The sequence below is a fragment of the Ursus arctos genome, unplaced genomic scaffold (assembly GCF_023065955.2).
Source record: "Ursus arctos isolate Adak ecotype North America unplaced genomic scaffold, UrsArc2.0 scaffold_11, whole genome shotgun sequence".
NCBI lineage: Eukaryota > Metazoa > Chordata > Mammalia > Carnivora > Ursidae > Ursus > Ursus arctos.
In genome coordinates this window covers 6,262,718-6,279,722 of record NW_026622775.1, presented here as the reverse complement: position 1 = coordinate 6,279,722, position 17,005 = coordinate 6,262,718, and the positions used below count along the sequence as shown (strand labels likewise).

Genomic DNA, 17,005 nt, shown 5'->3' with positions numbered 1-17,005 from the left:
AAATGCATAGTAACAGCATAGTTTTATACCCCCACTCCATTTCCCTCATCTTGTAAATTCATGGTTTTGTCGTCCCATGATCACCTGTCTGGATGATGGCTTGTTTTCATCTCAATATCTCTTTCAGCACAGTTTATATACATGTGTACGCATGTATATACATGCCTGTGTGTATATGCATATATACATATAAATGTATGTCCGTGCACGTATGTCAGAGGGATTTAATTTCCATTTTCAGTCCATGCTGTAATTCCTGGGTTGATTTTATGTCTATTCAAAATTAGAAGAGTTCTTATGTCACTGAAACCAGAAAAATACATAATCGGACTACCGCATCGCTCTCAAATGAACATAGACTCCACCAGGTAGGGTGCGTGGGCATCAAGTCACAGGTCTGAGAGCACTTGGAGGATGAAAAGAAGGTGCAAAGAGAAATGAGAGTCCGAAAGAAGAGAAGGGAGTGCATTCGCTGGCCCCACTCAACCTCCAAATACCTTTTATAAGCAACATCATAACCAGCTGATAATAAAAGTAGCCGAAGATTATAATAAGTATGCAACTAACTCTCGCACAGCACTCACTCTCTGCTGGGCACTATTCTAAGCTGTTTCCAAATACTAACACATTTCATCCTCATGCCAACCTTATGACAAATTTACCCCATTTTATCTTCTTTAATCTTTCTTTCTGAAGAGGATTCTCTGCTAATTAAAAAAAAAAAAGCCTCACTTTCTTTTAATAATTTCCAAAGCAAATATTTCAGAAATACTTCTTTCTCTCCCCTCACATTTACGGCGCACTAAGAAATTAGGGAACCTGTGCCCCTTCAAGTCTTTTCATCAAAGAAATTCTTCAGGAGGCAACTAAAAATCACAGATTCTGCCTATGGGTTGCGGATTGTGGTCCTGGGTACCGATCTCGCCTCCTGGATGGGAACTTAGATCTCGACTTGAGGGTCAGGAGAGAACCAGGGGGGATCCCCCACAGCGGCTGTGCAAATAATCCCCCTGTATGTACATGGCTGCATTTAAGAAGTCAAAAGTGGCAAGCGTTCAGAACATGAAAGTAGCAAAATCTTTCAAAAATAAAAAGAAATATTTGATCTGACAAAAGGAATTAAATAGTCTTTCTCAATTATGGTAGTGCCAACCCAAACAGTAGTCCACTGGCATTAATGTTTGACAATGTGATTTAATATTGACCAATATCAGAGCCATATGGAGGATAATTTTATATATGTGTTTTAAATTACGTACATTTCATAATTAGTTTGTCTCATAGTGTAGTAAACACCAAAAACTGAAACGAATTGTATTTGACCCGCTAACACCATGTTGCCGGAGCAGTAATAATTGTAACTGTCAATATGCCTTTTAGATTTACCTTAACATGACCATTAACACATTTCAGTTTTCAGGCTTCCTTTGTTAACTACTAGTTAGACATTGAGACCTTTCAACACAAGTAATTGTTACAATTTGCAAGTGATGATGGAATAGGTCACTGATTTCCCCTGTTACCCAAAGCAGCCTCGCTACAGAGTGAAGGTACATTTCTGCAAACTACCTGTTTTCACAGAATGTAAGAGGTCAGCATAAGTCTGTGTTATGTTCTATTACATTACATTATTTATATTATGTTACATATGCTAGCTACACAGTTTTCTTTTCCTTTGATACATAATTATAAAGTTTTTAATGAGGTATTGCCCACTAGCCTGAATTATATTTTTCTAAGACTATATGAAGGATTTCTATTTTGAATATCACTAAACTCAAGAAGCACCTGGTTGCAAGGGGAACTGAATTAAATGTTACATTAATAGAATTAAATAGCAGAATTTGTAATCTGCAAGAATTGTTTAGAGTAGACAATATTTATGGAGACCCAGGAGCCAAAATTAAGGTAATCAAATAAAATATTAAGACAATGATAGGTAACTATGCTAGGCACTCTTCACAGCATATTCACATAGCAAATTATTTAATCCTGACAACAACACAATGAGGTTGGTAGTACTATTTCTATTATTCACAGTTGAAGGAATTAAGACAAACAGATACTAAGTAGCCAGGAAAAAATTCAAACCCCCTGGGTCCATGCTTTTAACCTTTGCACTACTACTGCCTCTTGTCTATGAATTCATGCAATGTTACTATGTATGTTTTGGAGTATGAAGCTCCTGGAAAGTACTAGATTAGCCAAAATAAATTCCACCTTCAGATTATATGGTTAATATTAGGAAGGTTTCTTAAAAGACCAAATGTGGGTTATAATGGAATATATAAATGCCTGGATACTTGGGAATAGAATAGGATAAGATGCTCTTCTAAGGGGAAGCCAATAAAAGAGAAATAGAATAGAAAGATTAAATTGTTACATGTAACCAGGGATGAAAGTGAGGCACAAGGGTGTAGGTCTTTGAAGTACAGGGTAAGAATCTTGAATTTACTCCGGAATAATGAGAAGCCACGTATCAAGTAGGGTCATGACATAATGAAAAGGAGCAGCAGCAAGATTTAGCAGCAGTCAGAGTAAATAAGGTGCTGGTAAATTTAACAGAATGCTGGCGAATTAATAATACCAGTTCTTCACTGAATTTTTTTAAATTGGATAATTTTGACATGGAGAATTGTGTGATCCTAAGGTATACAGTATATCACTCTGATACATTTATATATTGTGATACTGTTAACATTCTAGCAATATTTTATATTACAATGCTATTGTCTATATTCACTATATCATGCATTAGATCTCTATTTACCAGATTTCTTTTCCTTCTTTCTCTAGGGTAATTGATAGAAGAATTAGAGATGTACAATGAGTTGAAGAAGGAAGTTGGAGGAGACAGCCTTATTTGGTAAGGCAATAGGAGCAGTTATAGTAGTAAAACGGTAATTTCTTGGGCAATATATGCAAGAATGACTTACACATCTGCTTCTTTATAAATGCCAATCCTTTTTGAATTTTGAAAAATACAAATGGTCAGTCATTGACTACTAATGATCCATAGCAGTTATTTTCAAACTATAACTGGAATTAGATAACTCGGAGGGCTTGTTAAAACACATATTGCTAGGGCCCACCTCCAGAGTTTCTGAGTTAGTAAATCTAGGGTGGGACCTCAGAATTTACAAATCTAACAAGTTCCCAGGTGATGCTGCTGATTCTGGTCCGGGAACCACACTTTGAGAAGCACTGGTATAGTAACAACGGGTTAAGCATTTTAAAGCATCTTAAATGGTCCGCTTAAGAAACTATATTGGTACATTAAGTACCAATAATATAATACAGAATATAATATAAACAGAATATAATACAAACAAGTGAAATAATTTAAGGGAAAAAATCCTAATCTGACTCAACTACCAACTTTTTAAAGTACATGGGAGAGAAGAACGTGTTCAAAGACACTACAGGGATGTCATCAGCAAAACTCAGACTCCATGGGAAAAATACATAGTTTCTTTTGATGATGATGATGATGATGATGATGATGATGATGATGATATTCAATTAGCCAACATACAGTACATCATTAGATTTTGATGTAGTGTTCAGCGATTCATTAGTTGTGTTTAACATCCAGTGCTCACCACCACACGTGCCCTCCTTAATACCCATCGCCCAGTTACCCCATCTCCCCAACCCCCTCCCTTCTGTAACCTTCAGTTTGGTTCCCGGAGTCCCAGCGATTGCACTATTAGGTATTTACCACCAAAATACACAGTTCCTTAAACAAAAACCACAGGGAGGAAAAAAAGAGAAAGAGATGTAAGAGAAAGTTTATTGATTGGAAGGCTTAAAGAAAACATCAATCAATTTTGATATGTAGACAGCTTTTGATCCCAATCAAAAAATAATCTGTAAAAAAGTATAATTTTCTTATGAAACAATTGGACACGTAAACTGTGCCTAAGTGTTTAACGATATTAAGGAACTATTGCTAATATTTTGGATATAATCATGATATTGTGGTTATGTTTTAAAAAGATATTTATCTTTCAGGAAAAATTGGTAAAATACTTACAAATGAAATAAAATGATGTCTGGGATTTGCTTCAAAATCATGTTTGGGTGAGAAAGGAAAATAACAAATGTCAAAAGATTAACCATGAGTTGAAAATCCTTTGGAGCTCAGGAATGGGTGTGTGGCACTTCTTTATACTGTTCTGTCTACACATTCATGTTTGAAATGTTCTGTAATAGGCCTAAAGATAAATAAACCAAAATAGTATATATGGCTGAAGTTTCCTTAAAAGTCACTTTTAATTTTTAAATATTTCTTCTCTTTTCCTTCTATGGCACCAGGTTTTCCAGAGTTCAGCATGCTTCCCAAAATTCATCAGACAGAAGGATGGTGTGTAGAGTGACAATACAGCACATGATAGATTTCTAATAACATGTAAGGAGAAAATAAATACCAGGCAAACACAAGATACTCAGGAAGGAGAGCCACTAAAATGTTGAAAGGATTCAAATATAAAACAAGAAACTTTTAAAATGAAAAGTGGCACATAACATGTTTCTTCATAATGTACAGCTGACTTAGGAAAGTGAGAAGTTGCTCTCCGGCCCTTGATCTTCTCCACCTTCCATCATGCTATCACAATCGAGGTGTGCCATGGTATTCAGACACTCTACGGCATGAAAGTTCTTTGTCTACACCATAACCATGCCAGAGAACACAAAAAGAATTATAAGTTATCAGATCCATCCACAAATAACAGCATTCCAGAATACCATAGGCAGAGAACCCTTGGGAAATCTTTCGTTCTTCCAAACCCAGCATGTAACAGACTGTCCTGCTAATTAAATGAGACAGATGCTGCATCTGGCCAGAGAAGGGGACACATGGCATAAACAGCTGGCACAACTACCACCACGTACTCAAGGTAAACAAACTACTTCCTTTTTCCTTCTTCCTAAACACACCTCGCCTATAACTTACCCTTGCTAAAACATATGTTGCCTATAACTGAAATCTACTTTAGTTCAGAAAAAGAAAAGTGTATGTTTCATTTTTCATAACAGTGACCGCCAGAATGCGCTTACTTTATATGCTAAGTTGATGTAGGAGGGTGGGGGGGAATAAATCAATCATACTTATGAACTATAACTGAATATAAATAGGCTTTATTACACTCAGATCTTACATGCCTTTGCTGGGCTAAAATTAGGTCATTCATGATTTTACTACCGCAGAGTTTCCAGCACTTTAAAGCAGAGAGAGAAATGTTATTTTGCTATTTTCAGCTGGCAGGAAACTGAGGCAATAGAAGAAAATGTGAATTACCTACGATTCTGCAGCATGAAATGCAGAAATTATTTTAAAAAAATGGTTTTTCCATCATGCTTGTTGAATGTCATTTAAATATGGAAAATAGGTAACAGCAGCCTATTTTGTGCCAAGCACCCTGCTGGTCAACTACGAAAGCATTAATACTACTATAAATAATAATTGATATGTATTGAGTGCTAACTGTATGCAAGTACTGTATTAACTACTTTGCTTCACCTAAAACCTCTGCGACACTAGTATGATTACCATTTCTATTTTACAAATAAGGAAACTGAGGCACAGAGATGTTCAATGTTCTGTCTAAGGTCACACAGGTCGTAAATAGCAGAGCCAGTGCAAAGGGGTAAAGTAGACACGGAATATAAACTTGAATATGTCATCTGGGGCATTTGCTCTAAAAAAGGAGAGATTTCTAGCTTAGAAGGGGGAACAGATATATAAACAATCATCCATAATACTAACAAAGGAAATGAAATTGAGATGTGATAGAAGATTTGGCAGTATTTAGTAGTGAATATTTAACCATGAAAACAAAAGCTGTCCTTTCACCTTTAACCACTTTCCTGCATGAAATATCTCTTTAAGGCCTCCTGTGTGTGTGTTAACAGCCACAGGCTGCTGAGCGGGACCCAAAGGTGAGAGAGATACCGTCTCTGCCCCACGTACAGACGGTCCACTGTATACACAGGGTCCCGCTGTATACAGAGGGCTGACTGGGTTGACAAAGGGTTACTGTTTAGAAATAAGAACTGTATACATGGGAAAAAAAAGACATTTTTTGGACAAAGTATGTTTTATTCTTTTACAATTCCTGCCATAGACTTATAACTTAAAATAATCACTTTTTGGTTTACTTTGGAGTATTCTGGCTGCAAAGAGTCCCTGATTTTATAGAGATGTGTGTATTCTCACTCTCAGGAGATAACTTCTTTTTCCTACAAAGAAAGGCCATATTTAAGTCTCCTAAAACAAGATATTGGTATATATATTTTTTAATTTCGTACAACATATAACAATCAGTTATCGCTATTTTCATTCTAAGATGTACTCTTAGGGCTCCGCATACTATAATAACCCTAATCACCAAACGTTAGTAGATACTGTAAATAATTTAGAACATGGAATTAATGCTGAATTTTGCCCACTCTTAGATCTCAATCTGGACTAAAAGCCACAACTTTGTCACCTCCCCTCAAGCATGCCAACCACTTGTACCTTTCCCAAGATATTCACCGCCTTAGAGAACACGCAGCATCTCCACATCGATTCCAATCGGATCACAGTCACAGGTAAAACCTGAGACTCAACATTGGTTTCAGAACATATTTATCTCCAAGGGCAAGAGTATCACCTGCCTTCCACATTGGAGGATGCCCAAATATTGGTTCAATTCTAAGATATTCAAACTGAAGAAATTCCCAGTTTTCCCACCCACTGAAAACATTCTCCATATTATATTTTGGTCCGATCTGCGGCAAGTAGATTTAAGCAAATTCCAAACTCAACACATAGATATTTCTTGACTACCAACCGTGAGTAGAGCTGTCCCTATCTTAGCACATCTGTGCGGGTCCCAGAGCTCAAAGCAGAGAGGGTGACAGGGACGGACAGAGCCCAGTCCCAGCACACTGCTGCTTCAGTCACTCTTGGGACATCTTGCAGGAAACCAGTCCATAGACACACTGCAATTCTGAAAGCTGTTTTTCTGGCAAATACCTTGAGTGGAAACTGTTCTTGTTTGGTTGTATTGAAATAAAATGAAATTGCTTGACAATTCTAAGAGGCTATAAAACCTATGAAATAGGTCAGTACATTCCTTCCACGCATTCAAAGGTATAATTTATTTGGGTACTCATGTTTGTGCACAGATCTTTTTAATGCATATTGTGGGAATTATCCAGTATTCCATCAAAAGAACAGTGGCTAGTATTATATTAACTCCACCTTTTTAGTGGTTTTCCTCCATTGGCAAGCCTGTCCTCCTTTTAAATACATCTCTTTTTAGCATAGAGAGTCAAATCTTATAAAAGTAAGAATATCAGACTTGATAAATCTGCTCAAAGCCTTTTACTGAAGTGGGAATTCTCTGTTTCTGCGAAATTGAAAGGTTTAATGAATATATTCTTGTTATATTATGACATCTCATTTTTCCCTCTCATAAATACTTGTCGGGTTTATGATTTCCCACCCATTGGCCGGGAATGGTGTTGCACTCGCTGTGACTGTGGGTGCTCATACCGAGTTTAATTTCTCTCACAAGGAGAGTTGACAAAAGATCACAGCCAGTAAGCCCTGGAATTACCCTAGATATTGCCCTCTGTGCTCTGCAAATGAAATCCTACAGAAGACCCTTTGGAAAAGAAGAACATGATGGTTAACACTCAGAAATCCATTTTGCACAGGGCAGCATTCGTACACACAGAAGTGCGGAATGACAGGCAGAGCTGCCAGTTCCTCGATGAGAAAAGTCAGATGCTTAGCGCTACACACACACACGCACGCACGCACGCACGCGCACGCACACGCTGTCCCTCGCCGCCGCGTGAACCCTCCCCTTGCAGCTTACAGCCCCCAGCTCCCTTCTCCCACCCATCCTTCTCTCCCTCCTTCTCTTTCTCCCATGCCCTTGATTGACTACCAGGTCAGATAAGAAATTAAGACCAGTGAAATCAGAACCAGACCGCACCTGTCCCTTCTGCAGCCAGAGGAGAACTGAAATAAAGCACTTATGAAACTGCTGTGATCATAACCTTCAAAACACTGAACTCCTCCCAGCTGTCGGCGTTCCCAACCAAAGGTTCCACAATAGAGACGCTGGCACCAGGGCCCAAATAATCTATTTGTAACAGAATGCCATCATTTTGGGACAGGGCAAAGCGTTGCAAACTGTAAAGATCTCTTTATAGCTACAAAGATTCTGAAAATAGATGTTGCTCTACTGATTTAGACTTGCTAATAGGAGGATCAGTTTGCTTCTATTTAAAATGATTCATTTGCTCGGAGAGAAAAATGATAGTAAGCAGCGATAAATACTTGGAAATGTGGGGGACGGCGCTCACTCTCAGGCTTCATTCAGGGGACATTGGCACTTTTTGCCCATTTCTTACAACTTCACTGCTGACATTTGTAAACAGCTAGTGGATCACCAGCAGTAAAGTTGCGCTTTCACCGAGAACTGTCAGTTATTCATTCCCAGCAGCAACGAAGGGAACCATTTTTTTGCACAATGACCCATGGTACACGTTGCTGGCTATAAATGTTAAGTGAGAAAAATTCTAGTGACATTTTTTTCAGCATTTCATTAAATAACAAACACTTCACTTTTAAAACTAAACTGGCTTACACTAAACTCGTTAAAGAAAGCTAGTTACTCAATCCAAAGCATATCATAAAATAGCAAACTGCTAATGCATATAGAGAAAGCGTTCTGCTCTGAGAACTTCAAACTAATCATTTTAATGATATGAAAGAATTTGTCACTGGCTATTTCACTAATAGAAATTTATTACCATTCTCAATAACATACTTTATTTCTAAGCAATGACTAGCAACTGACATCTAGTATAATTAAATGTAAGGAGCCCTGCAAATAATACCTATTTCTGCATTCATCAGACTTGACCATATTTTAGCCTAGAAAAAGTAGTCTGTGTTGCCAGCACACCATAACAATTGCATATGGAAATTAATCATCTGTTACAATCGTCCAGGAGACTAAAGGTAGAAACATTCAAAAGCTATTTTAGCCAGATGTTAAATTCTCTTGTATTTGCAAGTGATGTTACAAATATACATATACACAAGAGTGGAGCCAAGAAATAGGAAAAGTTTGTAAACATTTATACACAGAGAATGTACACTATGTTTCTATACATACTACCTCTAATCTCCTTTTCCTAATGATTTATTTTATTCTGTCTCAATAGACACAATTTTTCAACTGTGCTATTTTTCTTTTGAAATACTAGATTGTTTACACTTGTGCTTCAAAGATATTTATGTAATTAGGGTTCTATTTCTACATTGGCTTTTAAATCCAAGTTCTTCTTGTTTTGAAGTATCATGTGCCCACAAATGAGCATAAGAGTGCCACACTGCGAGCTGATCCTTCCACGCGAGGCAGGACGGGTGGTGGTTAAGCACACAGACACTTGACCAAACTCCGTCTGGTTTTGAATTCTGGCTCCTTTGCCTTCCAGCCTCTCCCTTCTTTCCTTAATTTGCCCACTTCGAAAGAAAGAGGATAAGGGCACCTACTTATAAAGTTGTTTTGAAGATAAGTAAGTCCGTACTTGTAAAGTGGTTATAAGAGTGCCTGGTACATAATAAATGCGATATAAATGTTTGTTTAAAATAAAACGAGCATTCTCAACTACCACGTATATTTCAGCATGTGAATTCCAGTATGTATCTACTAAGATCGCTCTCAAGTATACATCTATGTGGGTCACTGCTTTTCGGTTTCACTATAATTGCAAATTGATAGAATTTTACCAATGACAATGGTGATTTAAAACAACATCAGCAACATATATTAAGTGTTTACACTGCCAGGCACGATTCTAAGCGTCATATAATTCTCTCCCCACTCTATGAGATAGATACTGTCCTTATTCCTACTTTACAGATGAAGAAACTGAAATTTAGCAGAAAATACATAATTTACTCAGATCCCCAAATTTTTAAGTAGCAAACCATGACGTGAAAGAAAACCTACCTGATTCCACCAACAGGTGCCCCAAACAGCTGAGCTACTCTTCCTTTTTCAATAAAAGCTTATTCAGCACCTAGTCTGTCCTGGGCTGTCATTTCTTTGTACTTTGATGACTGAACCAGTTATCTCAAGCCCTTCTCATGTACGGTCATTAGCTTATATTGGTTAAATCTCATTACTGAAGGATAGAGTCATCGGTGCCAGTGCCTGGGGATGGTTTCTAGACTTTTAGCCACCCTTGAGCTTGTTTCAAGCCGGGATGGAAAGAATGAGGATCGCAAAATCGGGATCCCAAGCCCTGATTTTACCACTCACGGTTTGCGTGACCTTAGACAAGCAAGTGAATGAATCTGACCATTAAAGTTCATTGTGACACAGTTACCTTTGTTTTAGCACTGGGCTATTATTACTTATTAAATAAATGCAAATGGAAATTTTGGCTTATTGTTTAAGAAAATTTTTCCTTGAATCTAAAAATGTGAAACTGAAATTACCATTTGATTTCTCCATATATTAAGATCATTTGAAAAGTTAACTTTTTTAACACAAGCCTAGATCTGATACCCTCTATAACACAATAACATGTATCGTGTTTGGCTTCTCATAGTTTAGGTGGTGACAGGTTAACATCTAAAACATATTCTTAAAAGAGTGTCTTTTTCCTGGTCTGTCTTTCAAGGACAAAGAAAAGTCTGGCATTTCTTCCCATCATAAAAAGTTTGGTAACATTCAACTAGGATAAATTGTCCAAAAGAATGTGTGTGTGTGTGTGTGTGTGTGTGTGTGTGTGTGTGTGTGTTTAGACACAACTTTCTCACCATTCCAAGCAGTTTTACCAGCCAGTTTGCCCAAGTACTTCTCTGATATTAAGAAAATGAAATCAGATGCTCTTGGAAAAGGACGGGCCGGGGTAGTAGATGGAGTGACAGGATTCCCATGTTCTCCTTCTGCCAACAGTTACAGAACCATCAGCCAGACATTCCAGAAAAAGTCCAAATGGGGGGCTCCTGGGTGGCTCAGTCAGTTAAACATCTGCCTTCGGCTCAGGTCATGATCCCAGAGTCCTGGGATTGAGCCCCGCATCGGGCTCCCTGCTCAGTGGGGAGCCCGCCTCTCCCTCTCCCTCTGCCTGCTGCTCCCCCTGCTTGTGTGCTCTCCGTCAAATAAATAAATAAAATCTTAAAAAAAAAAAAAAAGTCCAAATGGGAGCTACACGAAAGAAGGCAACAGAGTGGGTTGGGGACAGAAAAGAAATTCCAGAGCTCTTCTTCATTAGCACAAGCGGGAGTGTGGGGGATTTCTAGAGCTTGGAAAGAAATGACACAATGGGACCGTTTGCCACTGTGGTGTGTGTCCAGGAGTGTTTGTGTGGGTGTGCAGCTGTCTGTGGATCACCACTGGGGATTATGCCCCCAGTTTCAAAACATCTTTAGCAAATGCTGAAATCATTTATTTTGTATTACAGCAGCAGATGACGAAGAGAATTCACTAAGAGTTTTGCAAGAACGGGATTGGCTCCGAAGGAATAAAGTCGGCTGATAAAACTGTGAAATCCAAGCAAACCATCTGAACATATCTATTACCAGCAGCCACACACAGCCCCTGCCGACTTCACGGGGTGGCAGGAAAAATGGGCTGGAAGATCATATTTGGCTTTATATATTAAAGCTTTCGTATTGAAGAGACAAAGAATTTTTAATTGTTTACAAAGAGCCACTATTACTAGTAGATTAAATACCCTCGTCTACATAAAAAATTAGGTGTTATATATGCTTGTCTGAAATATTTACCACTCAGGAGATGAGATTTTCTATCCCCCCAAAGACCCTGGAAGTATTTCTGTACTAGAAAATACAAATTCTTATGAAATTTGAAAGTGTTCTTTAATACCATAAATGTATTTAATGCCTTAAATACATAAATGTTCATACTTGCCTTGGCAAAATCTTGAATTCAGAACCACAGTTTAAACTCACAAACTATGAGTTGGGGATTGGCATCTCATGATGTTGGGTCTCTGAGACTTACAAGAAATATCTGGGTCACAGTCAAAGACAAGTTGGCATCAAAAGCAATTCCATACATTTGTAAGTTGCCTCGTAGGGTTTGAAACTCTCAAAAAAACACACTTGGTTATTCTGAGGATCAGAAAATTACAGAAGTCCCAAATCTCTCTATAAAACAGTAAGTCTTTAAAAGGGGTGTTTTTCTTTACTCCCCAAACAAAAACTACAACAGAATTTTACTACAAAACATAGTAATAATGGGTTTATAAACCTCTTCGCTCACTACAGGGCAGCTGCCTCAAAAAAATTAAGTTAGAGGGACTAGAATCTATATTAGCATTTTTCCCATTGATGATTTTCATTATAAACAATACAGTTTAGGTAAAAAATACAAATTGAAATGCTTAATAGAAGAAACTTTCATTTCAGTTTTTCACTAAATTCCAGAAATGTTTAGGTAAAGAGAAAAATCATGATGTCTCTTCTGTCATATTAAAGGGATGCTAATATGATTAGTACAAAAAAACCCCCACATAGTGCTCTTCCGCTATTGCTTCATTTGTATACGAAGACACATAAATCTGCTTTCCTTTATGTTAGAAAGGTGCACGCACTTTTCCTTGCTAAAATCCTAGTGTCATAGTATTTATAAAAAAATAAATGTGTATTTAAACATGTAATAGTTTGTATCCTGATAAATATATTCTTTATACCAATCAATACTGAAGCCCTAAAATTGATCATACGAAAAAATGACCATTCTTCCCCTTGCAGCCTGAAGTACCTTGCATCCCCGGTGAGCTGCCTCACAGGTAAGTCAATAGGAGCTCCACATGGGAGCTGAGAGGAGAATTTTGCCCTGTAAGTGTAATCCATTTATTGGTTTATGGACCACAAAACCTCTCGGGAGTGTTACAAACTCATATGCTTTCCTTGAGTGATGGGTTTTGCACTTGGATTTCTTATTTAATTGAAAGATGTGTAGAAACTTATGTATAAATAGAGTTCCCTATTGGTTACACATTTCAAGAGTATCTCAAGAGTATAAATTATTCCATCAAGGGGTTGGAATAAATTATACTCAATAATTGGAATCAATTTTCCCTAGAGTAAGCACAAAAAAATTCCCATTAACGCGGATAGAGGTTTGCATATAACGCATGAGATGAAAATATAATATCACCTACAAATGAGCTTTGTATTCCTGCATAGCTGGGGAGTAGTCCAGTGAGATAAGCCCACTCATATTGAATTATATCCTCTCTGGGTAAAGTCCACATTGCATTTTGGATACGGCACAATGTCAGCCGATCAATAGCAGAAAAGAGAATACACAAGCCTAAGTGCGTCATCACCGTTTTTTTAGCTATCCCCCATTACACGGTAGTAGCATTGCCTGACTTATACCTACCTTCCAGTAATTCTGTAAAGAATGAGGAGTTATATGAAAAATACATCCCAGTCCTTTGAAGAAAGAAAAGGTTAAACTAGTCCATTTGAGCCTCAGTAGCAGCAGTGATCATGCATAGGGAAGTTAATATATCCCAGCCGCTGTGCTGAGCATTTTACTTCGACCACTCTGTTTAAGAGACAATGTGGCAAAATGGCTAAGCATGCGTGCTCTGGACCCAGACTCCACAGGGCTCAAAGGTCAGTGCTACTATCCTCTAGCTGAATCACCTGGTGCAGCTTACGTAACCTCTCAGTGACTCAACTGTCCCACCTGGAAAATGGCGATAATAAAAGCACCTCCCCTCATACGATTATTGCAAAGATTAAATGTATTAGTATTATTTTTAAAAAGCAAAGTATATACTATTATACAAAGCACTTAGAAAACGACATGGCACGTAACAAGTGTTTGCTATTAACATTGTTATGATTAGTAATTAAATGAAAAACAGGGCATATTTGTATATAGTCCCCAGAAGAATCTGTTCTTCACAATGACCATGGGAGCCAGCATAGGTCAAGTTGGAAGCCAAATGTGAGCAACTGAGGGCTATACATATATAAACGTCTTCATTGGTCTCCCAAAAAGAATGCAGATTGGAGCTGCTGGCTAGCTCCCTGGACTCGAATTCTTTGGCAAGGAACAGGGGAGAGTTTTAAAAAATGGCCACCCTTTAGCGTCTGTTGTAGCATGGATCACTCTTCACCAATACCTAGCTCCTCTCCCAACAGGAGCATTAGACTGCCCCATCATGTGGAAGTCAAATGCGATCACCTGACTGGCTTTGACCAGTGGAATGGGAACAGAAGGAATACAGCACCACTTCCGAGCGGGAGCTTTACAAGCCGAAGTGTGTAGCACACGTTCTTTTTCCCCCCTCCCATGGCTCTGGCCAGTGCTCTAAGTTGGCGTTTTGGAAGGGGGAAATGACGCTACCGGGCAGAACATCTAGGGGACCCATGAGGGACATATAAGGTGAGCGTGAGATGCACATTTTTGTCATAAGCTTCTGACATTTGGGGGGTGTCTGTTACTTGAACACGACCCAGCCTATCGTGACTGACCCAAAGCTACCACAGTGTCACACGTGAGGGAGGAAACTCATCCCGAAGTGATGACCGTCAACATACATTAATGAGAATTACCTGCTGCAGGGGGATGACCTGGTCAATGTTACCAGACTCCGGAGTGGTCAGGTTAACAACATGCATGACAAGAAAAATTGCAAAAGGTAGTCACAAACCTCAATAATTAGAGAACAGTTGGACAGTAATTAGGACCCCACGCTTACATGCGGGGGTCAGAGAAGACAAGGACCCTGGAGCAGAGAAATGGAACATCCGTTCAGAGGACACTATGTACCTCTCATTGCCTCTTCCAGCTGGGAGAAATTTGAGGGGCAAGTGTCCCACAGACTCCTCTGGTGAAGGCTCCATCTATTTTTATTTCGACTTCTAACGTAATTCAAGCCCTTTTCTTTGCAATAACCTCCCGATCCCTAACTCTGGCCAAACAAGAATTACTTGCAAAGTCAAGTTATATATAAAAACAAACATCTGAAAAGATATCAAAATCATAAATAGCCAACGAATATGAATTGAGCACCTGCAGGAAGGTACCACAGATCCCCTCTTTCAAAGAATAATAATAATGCCTGAGAGTTTCATAGGTGCTAACCGTTTTGCTAGGTACTTTACATGATTTATCGCCAAAATCCTCAGAACTACAGAGATGGGTTTGACGATTCTCCCCATTTTAGAGAGGAGAAAGTTAACTTGGGAGGATTACTTCTCTGGGGTCCTACGGCAAGAAGAGTCAAGACAAGATCTGAATTCTGGAATTTTAACCCCAAAAGTGAGATCATAACCTCTACCTGACACCACCACAAAGAAGCTTCATTTGGGTTAAGGAACAAAAGCGTCAAGAAAGATAAAATTCCCCTGCAATAATAATCACCAGGTAGAAGATCGGTTTGCCAAATGATTGGCAAAAGACACCGGAGAGATGGGTTTGTAGAAAGAAGGTAACTCCAGCCACTTTCCTGGCCCGAAGAGGCTTCACACGGGAAGGGAGCTCCAAGCAAAAGTTGGTAAGAACTGGATAGGTGGCCACTCCAGAAAGCATAACAAAAACCAAAAGTTCTAGTACTTAGGGTCTACTAAGACCACCAAAAAATCGCTACTAATAAAAAGCAGAGCAAGTCTTTCATCTCAGCTTCATATGCGATTTCACTGCTAGCATCCTTCCCATATTTCTCAATTCTTAAGCTGAGAAAAAAGAGAGCAAAAACTTCAAAAAGACCTTTTGGACATTTATTTCCTTGCTCTAAACACAGCTGTAACATTATCAAGATCTCATTCTGAAAGAGGCTAATCTCTGGCGTAGGCCGTACTGGCTGGGTAGCCAAGTCTGCTCTTGTATTTATCTTCCTGTTTAAGGGACAGCTATGGCTTTTAGAAACCCTCTCTCTCTCAGAAATATTTCTGATTTGCTCACTTACCCCTCAGGGGAGGAAACCAAGGTCCAGCCAGGCAAAGAATGTGCCTGAGGTCACACAGCCAGAGCAGCCTCTCTGATCCCCAGATTCCTGACAGCGGCAGGGGCTGGGGCAGCAGCGCCCGAGGATCTGGCTCCCTTCGAGAACCAGGACAACTGATGGCACTGAAAGAAACAGAAAACAAAACAGGGACTAAAAGAGTCTAGAAAGGAAGCTACAAAAGACACTAAAATGCAAATTGCTTTTGGCATCACATATCTTAAGCACCAAACTTTCCAGGAATTCTTAAACTTTTCTTCCATCTCATACATTCTACGAAATCCCACTGCTTGCCTAGCTGAGAGCATTTTACGCTACGTCCGAAGACAATATTAGGTTCTCCCCAAGTCTAATAAGGGTGCAAGAGCCCTCATCAGACCTCAGCCAATTTTGTAAATCAATACAAATCTTTTGTTCCCCCATATACATATCTCCTAACATGATGTGAATTGCAAATTCATAGTATTTCACTGAGTTCATTTGAAAGACAAAATTTTAAAAGATGTGTAAGCAAAAGTAAAACTTCTTTAGAACGCACGTTAGTGTGGACCAGTTAACCGTGTACTCTGGCTTTGTCTCAGAACAGCTAAGCCCCCGAACAAATACACACAAAGACCTGCTGAATCGACATCCTGGGCTCTGCCTGAGGAGCTCTTAGAGAACTATCTGGAATTAGGAGGGCGTCAAGCAGCTTTCATGTCCTACTCTCTTATAAAACTTTGTTTAACTGAATCATAGCTGGTTAGATAACACCGAAAACAGCATTATTATTCCCAAAGCCAAGACAAAATGTGGACTCGGAAAACATTCCCAAAGCCATTTTCGAATTCCTTTTTTTAAATTAATTTTTTATCTTTCTACCTTTCAGCACACAATGGAGTGAAACGGAAGGAAGAAATTTCCCTCTGCTTAACAAATGATTATGCTCAATAAAACAAAATAAATGTTCAAATAGCAGGCAAACGTAATGATCCTCTGAGTTTGGGTG

The 17,005-nt window shown here is 38.7% G+C and overlaps 1 long non-coding RNA gene across 1 annotated transcript in view; it reads right to left on the bottom strand.

Moving 5' to 3' along the window:
- LOC130543328 (uncharacterized) overlaps positions 1-17,005 on the bottom strand; it is a 127,501-nt gene that overhangs the window by 24,872 nt on the left and 85,624 nt on the right. The window contains exon 3 of the long non-coding RNA XR_008958598.1: positions 15,982-16,142. This is a non-coding gene — a long non-coding RNA (uncharacterized LOC130543328). The remainder of the gene's footprint in view (positions 1-15,981; positions 16,143-17,005) is intronic.